Below are 15,460 nucleotides of genomic sequence, written 5' to 3'. Positions count from 1 at the left end.
TATCAGGACTTGCCTTCACAGATTTGTACCAGCTGAGTCCACCCACTCCCTGAAACAACCAAGCCTATACCTGCCTTGGTTTTTGCAACTGCTATTTCTTCTGCCTGAAATGCTCTGGCTGCAGAGCATTGAGTAGGTTGGTCCTTCCCATCCAAGTCTCAGCTCCGAAGGCCCCAGAGAGGCCTTCTTTGACTGCCCTGTCTTGCAGATGTTGCCCCCCGACAGGGTATGCTATTACCATACCCTTCTTTAGTTTCTTCATAGCACTAGATATTACCTGAATTATCTTATTGATATATTATTCATAATCTACCTCCTTTGTGATATATTTATGTCCACGAGAAGAGGGATCTTACCTATCTTAATCACCATTTTCTTCTTAACTCCTAAAACAATGTTGGCACTGAATAGGTATTTATTGAATTACTTGTAAATTCTTCCTGTGTTAAGCGTCTTTTAGGCCTACCTCATTACTCTTTCTTTGCACCCGACTTTTATAAAACTTTTTACTGCAATGACTTGAAACTCCTTCAATTGAATTGGACATAAATCCTGCTCCACATAAATATAAAATTAGTATTTTTATACAGAAAATTAGAAAACTTAGAAAAGCATCAGGAAGAAAGCAAATAACAACCATAATCCCACAATTCAGTGAATGCCATGATTAATATTTGATTCCTTCTAGCACTTTTCTAAGTACACATGTATATACAATACTTATAAAACCATTTTCGTTATGTTTTTCCTATCTCACATTAAGAGTTATACCATAGTTCATCAGTTCTGTTAAACGATTTTAGTGGCTATCTATGGGGAGATAAGTGGGGTTGTGTAAGGAGGAGATTGTGGACTGCAATAAAGGATATTTTCTCTGTTTACTCTGTGTACAATGATGTTTTCCTATTTTTAAAAATAAGCATGCATTCATGCATTACTTTTGTAATATGAAAAATGAAAGAACATGATCCCAGCTATAACTGTCATGACCATCTTTAATATAGTTCTCTTTTTCTGGTGTTTTGAAGCAGACCTCAAAATTCTTTGGGTTTGAGTAATATGTAGACCCTGTTTGTAGGTGTTGCCTTGGCCCATTGCCATGTAAAGGTGATGTGACTGTCTATTGAGGCGTGAATCTTGATTAACTCACATTCTTAATTATGCTAAGGGAATTCTCCCAGGATACCTACAATAAGCACTCCCATTCCAAAAAGGAAATAATGAGACACAGACAGCCATCATTAGTCTGCGGCACTCTTGGATCCTGTCCAGCAGACATTGCAAGGGTCCTCTCAACCAGGGTGGGAATGTTCCTTGATTAGGCCTCAATTCTGATCCATGGTGCCCCCAACCCCCACCCCTAGCACATTGTTTCCTGTGTTCTTAGCTCCACCTTCTAGAGGGTTTTTTTTTTTTTTTAGACAGAGTCTCGCTCTGTCATGCCCAGGCTAGAGTGCAGGGGGACAATCTTGGCTCTCTGCAACCTCTGCCTCCAGGATTCAAGCAATTCTCCCACCTCAGTCTCCCAAGTAGCTGGGATTACAGGTGCCCACCACAACGCCCAGCTAGTTTTTTGTATTTTTAGTAGAGACTGGGTTTCACCATATTGGCCAGGCTGGTCTCGAGCACCCAACCCCAGGTGATCTACCCGCCTCAGCCTCCCAAAGTGTAGAGGAGTACTTTTCCACTATGAAAAAGAAATAAAACGTGGGGCCCGATTTACCATGCCAAAAGAAAAAATATATATAAGCTGAAAGCTGAGTCATGCAAGAAGCTGCCTTTCCTGTTGTTCCTAAGCCAATAGCTACAGACAAAAGGTTGAACTTCTCCACAGGTAGCCACTCTTTGTTCACAATATCTTACGTAAAGTGCTGATTTACTGACCACAAGACAAATACACAATTAACTATTCCCCTACCTGCTTCTTTTCTCTTGCAGCATGTGGATTATCACACACTCCCTCTTTCCCCTCCAGCCCACCTTTCGTCTTTAAATACTGAAGCCCTCGAAATCATCTTTGAAGAAAGGCACAGACCACAGACTTCCTGTGATTCCATGTTTATTTGTTCCAGGTATGTCCTTAACCTTGGCAAACTAAACTTCTAAACTGATTGACATCTGTCTCAGATACATTTTGGTTTACAGATTGGTGACCAGCACGGGGAACTCTGAATGGAGGTGACCCTGACCTTTGACAAATTATCAATGCTTGGTACCAGCTTGAACTGTCTTTATTGCTCCAATCAGTGGGACAGTTTGCTGAGGTGTAGAGCTTTCCTCTCCAGAGAATCCCTGATCTCCCCAAATGTGGTTGAGATCTAAGGTTTATCTTGCTGTACAATTCCTTTTCTGGAGTTTCACTCACTTCCAACAAGGAAAGTGAGTTTTCCTGTTTCCATGTTGATGGAGTGCAGGCAACTCCTTTCTGGATTTTCAGCTTGCTTCCAAGAGGAAAGGCAAGTTTGAGGTGTTTTTGTTTTTTTTTTTTTTTCCTGCTTCTAAGATGGTAGAAAGCAGTCTTGAGCCTGGGCCGCACTCCTAGTAAGTAGCTGAATTGGGATTTTGTCTTGAAAATTCTCCTTAATGACTAAAAGTTAAGATTGACAACCAGCTGGTCTTAATTCCTGTTTACATTAGAGCACTCAGTAATTATATTCTTTTGTTTGTTATTATTGTTGCTTCAGTCTTTCTCCCATCAGATTTGACCACCTTTACCCGACTTGGTCAAATCTGAATGGGAATTACAAATTATGGGAACAAGTCCTCCAAATTAGCTAAAATTCCTTACAGCTGAAAAAAAAAAATCACTTTGTTTCTCTGTTTGCTTCCTTTCTTAAAAAATTGTTCTTTTGTTTACTTTTCCTCAACCCTATTCCTTCTTCCTCTTTTGTCATCTTTGGAACAAAGTGGACAAAAAAATCTAGAGAAGGCTCCTAATGACTTGGACCTCTTAACTCCGAATAAAGGTGTCACTCACCCTTTTTTGGGGTGTTCTGCTTTCTTTGTGGAGTTTCAAGAGTCATGGACAGATTATTCTCAGGTCTAAAGTTTTGCTTTCTTGTATGGCATTACTTGACCTCTTTGCCTTTTTGAGGATACCAGAGATTACTTTGTACTGTAAGAAGATTTGACCTTGGTGTGTATAATGGTGGACAAGAGTTACAAAGTTGGGAGTAGCTGAGGATTTTATAGAAAATGACCATTACTACAGAAGACTACTTGTTTCTTTGGACATTCTTGAATATAAGAATGTTGTATATGCTTTCTTGGCTGCGTTCCTTAAAACGCTCCACCCTAAAGCCAGTAATCTAATGAAGCTACAGTTAAAATATCACCTATCAAACTAAGTTATTTTAATAAAGTACATTTACATCATTAAAGGAAATCTTTTTTCTTTTTTTTCTTTTTTTTTTTTGAGACAGAGTCCAGCTCAGTTACTCAGGCTGGAGTGCAGTGACAACTCTCAACTCACTGCAACCTCCACCTCCTGGGCTCAAGTGGTCCTCCTGCCTCAGCCTCCCAAGTAGCAGGACTGCAGGCATGAGCCACCAAACCCAGCTAATTTTTGTATTTTTGTAGAGATGGGGTTTTGCCATGTTGCCCAGGCTGCTCTAGAACTCACGAGCTCAAGTGATCCACCCACATCAGCCTCCCAAAGTGCTGCGATTACCGGCATGAGGCACCGCACCCGGCCAAAATCTCCAGTTTTTAAGAGCATCTATGTCTCTGCACCTAAACCACTAGGAATTTTAACTAAGGGGAAAACAATGGCTTAAAGTTTATATAACAGACCTTGCCTTTGTTTCAATCTAAGAACATGCTTTTGAGATGTACGTTGTCTACCTTGTTTTACCTAAAGTTAGGTCTTTGGAGATTCAAATTTTGTTAACAATTGTGTAGGATATGGAAGAGGTAATCAATAAATTAATAGTCTAAAGAAGGGAAGAGAAAATTTTTGAAAACAGGCAAAAGAAAAACTTTAAATCTATAAGATCTGTCCGTCTGAGTCTGATATGCCTATATGTTCATGTATATCATGTGGAAATTATATTTCACTACCAATTATATAAAAGAGCTCTAATTAATTGGCATAAAGAAAAGTAACCATTTATCAGACTAATAGAAACTAATTCAGAGGCTTTTCAGTTCACATGACTTTAGTAATCTTTGGTAAGATTAATTTGGTAAATATAGTCTCAAAATTCTCTCCAATAATTTAAAATCTGAAAGTCATGTCATGTTAAATTGAGTAATCCTAGGTTTTTTACTGAGAGTACGGTTACTAAGAGTTAGAATAGACCAGGCGTGGCGGTCACACCTGTAATCCCAGTACTTTGGGAGACTGAGGAGGGCAGATCACGAGGTCAGGAGATCGAGACCAACCTGGCCAACATGGTGAAACCCCATCTCTAATAAAACCCCATCTCTAATAAAATACAAAAAAAAAATTATCCAGGCTTGGTGGCATGCACCTGTAGTCCCAACTATTCGGGAGCCTGAGTCAGGGGAATTGCTCGAAACTGGGAGGTGAAGGTTGCAGTGAGCCAAGATCGTGCCACTGCACTCCAGCCTGACAACAGAGCACGAATGTGTCTTTAAAAAAAAAAAAAAAAGAGTTAGGATAGCAGGAGAGTAGGATGTTTCTCGTGAGGTTTACAAAAAACATGAATATGTGGTTTTTGCTTAAGAAAATGTAATTTTTTCTAGTTTAGAGGACCTTTCTGTAACCAAAACACCACTTCGGTTGTTTACTGCTTACAGTCCAATTAACAAGAGCATGGTCTGGTATAAAGAAAGTGACTTTTTATTCCAAAGCCAGCTTAGGGGAATAAGTACAGGCTTCCTGCCTTAAGAGTACCACTTTGCTTTTGGAGGCAGAACGCAGACACTTTTTAAAGAGAGTTTGACATGAATGGCACACAGGGAAGAAAGTGAGCGGGCGGAGGTCTGCATCGCGGAGGTCTGCATAACTCGCTTCAGTGCTGGGTGGTTGAGCTGACAACTGCTGGCACCTTCCTGAAGAGAACTAGGTTGTAAAGGTGCCCAAAACTCTCCAAGTGAGGGAGATTTTCAGAGCAGGTATACTTTGGGTTGTAGATTGACTGTTGTCTCTCAGGCAACCTCCTCATGGGTGAGAGTTCCACCCTGAAGCTTCTAAGCACATGGTTAGATGAACTTTCCCTGTAGGGACTGTCTGGTAAGAGGAAGGTAAAAGGTTATAATGGCATTTCTAAAGCACTAAGCAGAAAGTAGAGGGTGGGGAAAATGGATAAAAGATAAAAGAAGAGAAAAAACTAAAACACAATAATAATTCATTCTCTTTTTCTTAGAAAAATGGAGGTCCTTGATTGCATTGCTACTGGTGTGGAGATAAAAACCACTGTTCACATCCGACCTTTTTTTTTTTTTTTTTTTTGTAAACTGGTAAGTTTGTGTTGATATTTCATGGTTAGCATTCCGAAGTAAAGGCTATCGGATCTTTATTTGTATGGGTGTGTGTGTGTGCTTAGCTGTGTTTACATGTACATACATGTGTTTTGTTATGTGTTGTGGCCATAAGGTACCAAACTGGCTTAAAAATAAATGAGTATTCATTAAGTAAATAAGCCCAAAGGATTCTCAAGTTTATATAACTTAAGTAAATCTTTAATAAAGAGGCAGGCTTTAAAATTATTAGCAAAATAAAATTAGAAATGTCTTCAGAATTGTCAACATACATTATTTCAAGCTTCTCCAACTCACAGCCCCTGGGCTGCATGTGACTCATGATGGCTTTGAATATGACCCAACACAAATTTGTAAACTTTCATAAAACATTATGAGATTATTTTGTGTGATTTTTTTTTTTTTAAGCTCATCAGCTATCACTACAGTTAGCGCATTTTATGTGTGGCCCAAGATAATTTTTCTTCTTCCAGTGTGATTCAGGAAAGCCAAAAAATTGGACACCCTTGCATTCTTCTTCAGATGTTTTGGTCAAGTGGTTGTGTATTTATCTCTGCTAAATATTATAAGGTGTCAAGATTTTGCATGATGCTTATAAAGCCATAAATGCAGCCCAAAAGGGAATTATCTTTGTGAAATTTTTTGATAAATAAGGCATTTAATATTGTTGGATTAATGAAAACAGCTAAATCCTGAGTTGTTCGCAAAACACACACACACACACATTTATTTAACTTTAAGGTTCTTACTTTGGTATAAACACCTGAAACTCACAGGTTAGAAAAATGGTTAACAGGGAAATAACTTTAAATGATGACTATCACAATTTTCATAAGTAATCTAGGTAAACTACTAAAAAATTAATTAGACAAATGTAATGGAATAAATGCTTGTAAACAAACTTGTAATATACCTTAGAATCTGAAATTAAATAATAAATATGTATTAAATGTCTGGGTCATTTCTGATTTTTAAAAAAATTACATTATAGGAAACCATTTTTCTAAAAGAAGTGTTCTTATTGGCTGGGCGCAGTGGCTCACACCTATAATCCCAACACTTTGGAGGCCAAGGTGGGCAGATTATGAGATCAGGAGTTCGAGACCAGCCTGGCCAACATGGTGAAACTCTGTCTCTACTAAAAATACAAAAAAAAAATTAGCCGGGTGTGGTGGTGGGCACCTATAAGTCCAGCTACTTGGGAGACTGAGGCGGAAGAATTGCTTGAACCCAGGAGCTGGAGATTGCAGTGAGCTGAGATCATGCTACTACACTCTAGCCTGGGTCACAGAGCAAGACTCCATCTCAGAAAAAAAAAGAAGTGTTCTTATTAAAAAAATAATTTTTGTCTAGGTCAAACATTATTTAAAGGTTATTTATAAAACAAGGTAAACAGAACCAGTAAATAAGAGAAATGTAAAGAAAATTATGAATATAAAGGGGATTTTTTGGTAAGAAAAGTTAAAAGGAAAAAAATTCTATATGAGAAAGAATCTTGTGTGATGAATTTTTTTTGTTCCAAAATAAAATGACTGGTTATTAAAGAAAGTGGGATGAAATCAGAAGTCCAACCATTTTATAAATGGTTTGTGTAAGTCATGATAAGATTTGTATAAAGAAATTGTGAAAAAAACTTTATGTGATCAAGTTGGCTATAATTAAAAGGAAATTATTTATACTAGTCTTTCCAGCGATTGGCCTTTAATATTAAAAATATATATTAATAAACTAAAGAATTATTTAGAAAAACAAAATTTTCTTAAAGTATTAATTTATTCTTAATAAAATTATAAGAGATTTTAACATTTTTTTAACCCAAAAGCTCAACTTCTATTGTGTCTCGCTGTTTTCAGCTTTCTCTCCCCTTTGAGAAGGCCTGAGATAATAACTCCCTCCTTCAACTTTTTCATGAGCTCCTGTAATTTTTTTCCTCAGGTTCTAACTGTAGTTGTGGCATGATGCTAAAAATGTTTTAAAATCCAAAAGGTCTAATGAAAATGTTTTCTTCCAACATAACATTCTGTGCTCTTGACTTTAAACGCTTCTATTAAATAAAAAAAACTTTCACTTATGACCTAGGTCACACTCTTTCTAATTATTCAAGTCCTAGAAAACTGAGATTTTAAAAAATTAAGGTTATTACATCCATGTACTTTTCCGTATTCTTTCTAAAGTCTTTGTGCTGTTAACTTACAGGGCTTTGACTCCTGGGTCTAAAATGCACACCAAGTCTTGCTAACTCTTAAACACTGATATCAGCTAAAGTGTTATCTTCAGACCTGAGAGAATATGACAATCAAAGTAAACTGCATTCATGAGACACAGGGTCAGAAGTTAAAACTATTCAACCCCTCTAGGCCCAGGAACTATTGTGAAAGAGCAGGAACTATTGTGAGATTATAGGGCTGATTTTTGGAGAGAAAATTAGTTCAAAGTTTCTCTGTAAATTAAAAATAAATATCAACGGCAACTACGCAAGATGAGCATCTGAGCCCCTGTGTCATATTAACAAGGTTTTCTTGGAGCATTAACCCACTCTTTAATTAAAAAAAAAAAAGTTATTAAAAGGTTTATAGAAAGTATATCTTATGGTCAAGATGATTAAAATGTAATGGATTAGCCTGGTGGAGTGGCACACACCCATAGTTATAGCTATTCAGGACTAAGCTACTCGGGAGGCTAAGGCGGGAGGATCACTTGAACCCGGAAAGTAGAGGTTGCAGTGAGCTGAGATCATCCACTGCATTCCAGCCTGGACAACAGAGAAAGACCTTGTCTCACAAAAAACAAAACCAAACAAAAAAAAACAGCAAGAAAAATAAAATTTAATAGATTTGTTTATGAAATTTGAGAGACAGATTTAATTGCCTCATGCTGTCTTTATTGGGGCTTATTGTTTGGGAAAGTAAGTTTCCTTTCTCGAAGAATAAAATTTTTTGCCTTTTTTTTTTTTTTTTTTTTGAAATCTTTGAGTTATCACTTTGGCTAAATAAATGACTTATTTCACTTGCAATTCCATTTTGTGATACCAAGAGTTTTAAACTTTTAATATCTGACAGACTTTCCAAAATCAAATGATAAATTCAATCCTTTGGGCATTATTAATTTTTTGATATTAGGTCCCCTGCAGTCCAAAAGAAACATATTCAGCTTATTTGGTACAATAAAATCATACAGGAGGCATTGTCAAATATAAAATGGTGTTTAAACTTCTTTGGATAATATTTATTTATTGACTTATTTATGAGATAGAGTCTCACTCTGTTGCCCAGGTTAGAGTGCAGTGGCACGATCTCAGCTCACTGCAACCTCTGCCTCCTGGGTTCAAGCAATTCTCCGGCCTCATCCTCCTGAGTAGCCGGGACTACAGGTGTCCGCCACCATGCCTGGCTAATTTTTGTATTTATAGCAGAGAGGGGTTTCACCATGTTGGCCAGGCTGGTCACAAACTCCTGACCTCAAGTGATCCACCTGCCTTGGCCTCCCAAAGTGCTGGGATCACAGGCGTGAGCCACTGCACCTGGCTTGATTATATTTATATAAATGTGTTATTAGCATGTGTTCCAAAATTGTATGAGATTGCTGAGGTTCTGATATGTCTTAGTATATGCTATCAGTGATAATTATAATTGCTATGTAAAACTGTTGTATGCCAGAGAAGTAACCAAATTTCCTTGTCATTTGTATCTTTACCCATGGCTATTCTAAGACTTTTGTCATCCATGATTGTTTTACTTCATCCTTTTACAGGGCGGTTTATAATCAACTATAGAACTCTGAGGAGTACTCTTAAATATAGGTTTTTAATATCTTTAGAAAATATAGCATTGGAATAAAGAGAAAGAAAAGTCCCAGGACTCTCATGGAGAGCTGATGTATTCAAGAGGATTGCTGATCCAATATCGAGCAGAACAGGAATTAATTGCATGAACTAAACTAACAGAAGGCTGAAATACTCTTTTATGGCTTTTTGTCTAAAACACCCAATATCGAGCAGAACAGGAATTAATTGCATGAACTAAACTAACAGAAGACTGAAATACTCTTTTATGGCTTTTTGTCTAAAACACTTGCTGATTCTTTCAGTTTTGTTTTCTAGAGTTAAGAAAATTTTCTCTTCTTTTAGCTGTTTACAGCTTTTAACAATTGAGTAAAGTATACTCCAATAAGAAAAATTCAAAACAATTCCATTGCAATTGCTTCAAAACTTGGAAACTATTTGGTGAATATCCTTAGTTTATGACAATGTAGTTCTTTGCATAAATTCAGTAAGAATCTATTTTCTTTTATAACAGGACATAATTGGAGACACTGGTGATTTTATCAAGACTTTGACTGTAATGACATTTTCAGACTGCCTTGAGAAAATGAGGCTGACCTATAAAGCCAATAAAAGCCCCTTGGAAAATTTGGGATCATACATTGTTATTTGCAGAGTCCTGACCTGTGGTAAGTAAAGTGTCACTTTCTGACAGGCCCAGGAAACTCAAGTTTTCTTGGGACCTTGAAAAAAGAGGAATTCACCCAATTCACACAGGTGTCTGCAGGCACAGTAAATCCTTAGCTGGGCTCAAGGCTTTAAAAAGCTCAAATCTTAGATTCCTTATGAAAAGCTTCCAACAAAGCCAATTTTATAAAGAGAAAGAGAGAACCTACACGGCAAAGGATTATTCTTGCTGCACTTTATGCAAATAATCAAGCCAAATATAGTAGAACTAAAACTTATTTTAAACATAAATTGGTCCTACTATGATTTTGTCTTTAATAAAATTTGAACTTTTGGAGATAGAAAAATTACATTTCAAACTAAACTATAGTACACCTGTTATTAGATTCTAGTCTTGCCTAATGTTTCTGATTTTTATTATTTTCCACAATTTAGCCTGAATTCTAAAATTTTTCCTGACTACAAGTCTCCAAAATAATCTTTTCAATTTTTTCCCCTCCTTTTTTTCCTTTTTTGTCCATTTTTCCTGATTGAAATCACTAGGAATTAAGCTGTGCTCTTCTTAAAGCCGTGCAAACTGAAGCTGGACAACTTAAATTTTGCAAGAAAATAACAGCAACCTATTTATTTACATAAACCACTTTTATACCTGCCTACTGATGTGTGGACGTCAGAGTAATATGGCCTATGTCAGTTTTCCAAAACTGTTTTCGCTTTTTGTTTGTTTGCTGTTTTCTTTCTCTCTTCCTCTCCCATTTTTTTTCTTTGTGGGATGTGAGACCTTACAACCTGCTAAAAATGAGCTTTCCTAACAATGTGGGAACTGTCTGTCTAGGCATAAACTGTCCTAGACAAAACCAGAGATTCATTTTCTTCTAAAATGCTTTCTCCAAAAGATTTTAAAAAGAAAAGGGCAGCGAAATGTGAAAGGAAAATAAAAACAACTCCAATTCACTATACTAAAAGAAAAAAAAATTAAGCTGAAAGCTGAGTCATGCAAAAAGCTGACTTTCCTTTTTGTTCCTAAGAAGATAGCAACAGATAAAAGGTTGTATCTCCACAGGTAGCTTCTCTATGTTCACTTATGTAAAATATGCTGGTTTACTGAGTATGAGACAAATACACAATTGACTATTTCTCTATCTGCTCCTTTTCTCTTGCAACATGTGGATTATCATACCCTCCCTTTCTCTCCTCCAGCCCACCTTTCCCCTTTAAATAATGAAACCCTCAAAATCATCTTTGAAGAAAGGCACAGACCACAGACTGTTTCTGCGATTCCATGTTCATTTGTTCCAGGTATGTCCTTAACCTGCCTACTGATGTGTGGACTTCAGAGTAATATGGCCTATGTCAGTTTTCCAAAACTGTTTTCACTTTTTGTTTGTTCGTTGTTTTCTTTCTCTCTAAACTCCTAAATTGATTGAGGACCTGTCTCAGATACTTTTGGGTTTACACCACATTATCCCTGTCCTTATCTTTTTTTTTTTTAGAGACGGATTCTTGCACTGTCACCTGGGCTGGAGTGCGGTGGCACAATGTCACCTCACTGCAACTTCCACCTCCCAGGTTCAAGCAATTCTCTTGCCTCAGCCTCCCCAGTAGTTGAGATTTTACAGGCACCTGCCACCACGCCTGGCTAATTTTTTGTATTTTTAGTAAAGACGGGGTTTCACTATGTTGGCCAGGCTGGTCTCAAACTCCTGACCTCGTGATTCACCTGCTCGACCTCCCAAAATGCTGGGATTACAGGTGTGAGCCACTATACTAGGACTCCTTGTCCTTATCTTAAGTGAGCACTGGAAAATGTGTTCTCCTTAGAGTCTGAGCAGCTTTCTCAGACAACTCCCTGTCCACAGAAGGTTGAATACCCACTCCCACTTGGAGTCTATTTACAATTTCCTTTAGTCTTGACTGATAGCTATTTTGGCATGTCTCTCAAAAATTTAGCCAGCTTCTTCCATATTTGATTCAAGCTAGCTCTACATACCTTGATTGTGTGTCTCCATTGTAGTAAATCACAACTTTCTCTTTTACTTCATTCTTGTACGTACCTTGAATCTATCAAGCTCTGTCATGGGAAGACCTGTGCCATGTTGTTCAACTGAAAAGATTCTGGGGTACCACTTTAATCTGTATGGAGGTTTTAGTCACATGTGTGACTATCACACCCGTAATTTGATCCTTGCCAAGAGGTTGAGTTCTAATCAGCCTTTGTTGCTTATCTCAGTTTTGTTTTTTAATGAATAATAATGAGAATCACTTGCATCTTCTAAACGTGCATGTCTCCAAGTTTATAGCGCCCTATAATCACTTTCATTCCTAACTGCAAGCTGGACAATTATTTTCTGAACTCATCGTTTCCTGTAGTATTGAGGCAGGAAAATAGGGTCTGGAGGCAGGGAGATTAATTAAATCTTTTTTAATTATCTAAGGCTGATTCACACTGACTTCGTAAAACTAAATCAAAAGGGAAACCCCAACTTCCCACGCCCAAGTAACGAAAGGACTCAAGGCTACTCCCTTTGCAACCTCCATCTTTTCCGGGTGGCTGATAAAAAAAATTATAAGTACCTCTGATTGATCCCCTCCTGCAACCAATCAGGCTGATCACAGGCCAAGTCTTCCTTTGCATAGGAGTATAACTTTGTAACTTCACTTCAGCCTCTGATTCGTCATTTTCTGCAACCAATTAGACATTTGCATAGGGTGTAACTGTAACTTTGCTTCAGTCTCTGATTGGTCCCCTCCTGCAACCAATCAGACTGATTGTAGGCCAATACTTCATTTGCACAGGGTGTACACCAAGTAACCAATGGGAAACCTCTAGAGGGTATTTAAACCCCAGAAAATTCTGTAATGGGGTCCTTGAGCCGCTTTCTGCAGCCCGTTCGTACCCCACGTAGTGTGCTTTCATTTTCAATAAACCTCTGCTTTTGTTGCTTCATTCTTTCCTTGCTTTATGCATTTTGTCCAATTCTTTGTTCACAATGCCAAGAACCTGGACACCCTCCACCAGTAACTGTATTTTATATAGTCAATAGTTACTGATACATGCCACCAGCTTTCCATTTCCTGGCCTTTTCCTCCAGAACTACTAGAGCTTCCCCATATTATCACAGGAGTTTTGCCAAAGGTTTCACTCCTGCGAATATGAATCACCATCTTTACAGTTTCTCCTATCACTTCCTTTGCTGTGTACTCCCCAGACACTGAGCCAATGCCATTTATTTAAAGGTTTTGTTCTAGTAACATCCCCATTCTGACACTAATTTCTGTTAGTCAAGATTGGTTCAGTGTTCCTCTAGTAATAAACACCACAATTTAAATGGCAGAAAACAATAAAAGTTAAATTCATATTCATCGTATATATCCATTATGGGATGGTGAGGGAGCTCTGCTCATTGTAGCTACACAGGAACCCAAACGAACTGTGTAGCCAGTATCTTGCATGTTGCTAGTTGCTGTAGTAGAAGGAAAGAGTTCTGAAGGGTCTTACAATGACAAGCCTGGAAGTGACTCATTTCACGTCTGCTCATAACTAATAGGCCAAAATTAGTTACATGATATTATTCAACTGCAAGCCAGGAAGAGCAATTCTCTCTTGAGCCCAGAATGGCAGACAAAGGAATTATTTGTTTAACACCATGAATACTTACCAAAATAGGTAAACAAAAAAGATAACTAAAATACTTGTGATATGTGCTGTAAATGGGGGAAAAGCTGGGCTATATAATTGAGGGACCTATTTAAAGTAGGTGGTCTGGGAGGTCTCTCTGAAGGTTTGCATTGAAACCTCAAAAGTCAGACGGAATGAACAAGACTTAGACGAAGGACATTCCAGAGAAGAAACAAGAAGCATAAAGGCCTTAGGGTGGAATGAGCTTGGTTTAGCTTGAAACTGACAGAAGACAAGGTATTTCAAAATCAAAGAAACAATGGGGGTGGCAAGGGAGTGTCATGAGATAGGAGATACTATCAACTACCATCAGCAGTCAGTGCATAGAAGACCCTGAAGACCATATCAAGTAGTTAGGATTTTAACCTACCTGCAATAGGAAGTCTTTGAAAGATCTTAGGACAACAAGTGCATGTTTAAGTTTTAAAAGAGTAACTCCCAATGTGGGGAATTCTCTAGAAAAGGATGAGTGAAAATAGGACACCAACTGGGAGGCTATCACAGCAAAATATCATAGCAGTGTAGACACAGATGACAGTGGCAGGGGTGGGGGATATGTGAGGGTACAGGGAGTAGTAATAGTGAAGATGGCAAGAAATGAACACATTTAAGACATATTTTTGAAAGATTTACTGATGGATTGAATAAGAGAAAAGTTGAGAATGGGAAGAGCAATTATGACTCCCCTGTTTCTGGTTTTAGTGATAGGGTGGCTGGCAGCGCCATTTACAGTGATGGGTGGGGGACAACTAGGTTTAACATGTACAGGAGACCAGATCCTATTCTGGACATGTTAAGTTTGAGAAATCCAAATGAGTAAGAAGTTATATATAAGAATAGATCACATAGGAAAAGTCTGGTTAATGGTTTATTTTTTATTTTTTATTTATTTTTATTTTTTTTTAGATGATCTTGCTCTGTCACCCAGGCTGGAGTGCAGTGGTGTCATCATAGCTCACTGCAGCCTCAAACTCCAGAGCTCAAGTAATCTTCCCACCTCAGCTTTCCAAGTAGCTGGGAAGGCAGATGTCTGCCACTGTACCCAGCTAATTTTTTTAATCTTTGTGTTTTGTAGAGACGGTGTCTCATTTTGTTGCCCTGGCTGGTCTCCAACTCCTGGCTTCAAGCGATCTTCCAGCCTTGTCCTCCCAAAGTGCTAGGATTACAGGTATGAACCACTGCACCCGGCCAAAGATATAAATCAAGAGCTCTCAGCATGATGTAACTCAGAAATCACACAGGTGGAGTGTGTTGGAGAAGGGATGGAGATTCTAGGACTTGCCTAACAAACTCCCCTTTGAGATTTGTTTCTGGAAATGTATCACTATTGGGTATGTGGACTTGTGTTTCTAATTGTCAGGGAGTAAAATTAACAAAGAACAATCTAGATAGCTGTTAAAATTTGGAGGGATTTCTTTTGATTTGAAACCTATTTGCTATTCTGATAGCAAAGAAAAAAAAACATTTCCAAACACTGTTGACATCCCCATTTTACACATGTGGAGAAATGAAGCAGAAGGGAGTTCAGTAACTTGTCCAAGATGACACAAAATTAGCAAGAAGTGGGGCCTGTATCACAAACTAAGCAATTTGACTCCAGAGTCTGTTTGGAACCCCTACACTGCATGGCAATGGTGATAAAGTAGCTTGGTTAATGTGTTTTTGTGGGTTACAAATAATAGATTATATATGAGTTATATAAACAGTAAGTTATATATGTATATATATTTCTAGTTCCAATAAGCTTTTATTGGATCTATGTTCATGTGCGCATGCCTGGATCATTAGGGTTGTGAGGAATAATTCAGGTGGTAGCTGTGCAGTATGGCATTACAACTAAACACTAGGAGAACAGAACTGACTTCACCAGAACAGTCCTGAAGTTTCAA

The sequence above is a fragment of the Macaca fascicularis genome, chromosome 3 (genome assembly GCF_037993035.2).
Source record: "Macaca fascicularis isolate 582-1 chromosome 3, T2T-MFA8v1.1".
In the NCBI taxonomy this organism is placed as follows: Eukaryota; Metazoa; Chordata; class Mammalia; order Primates; family Cercopithecidae; genus Macaca; species Macaca fascicularis.
The sequence above is the reverse complement of the archived record's forward strand: the minus strand, read 5'-3'. Positions refer to the sequence as shown.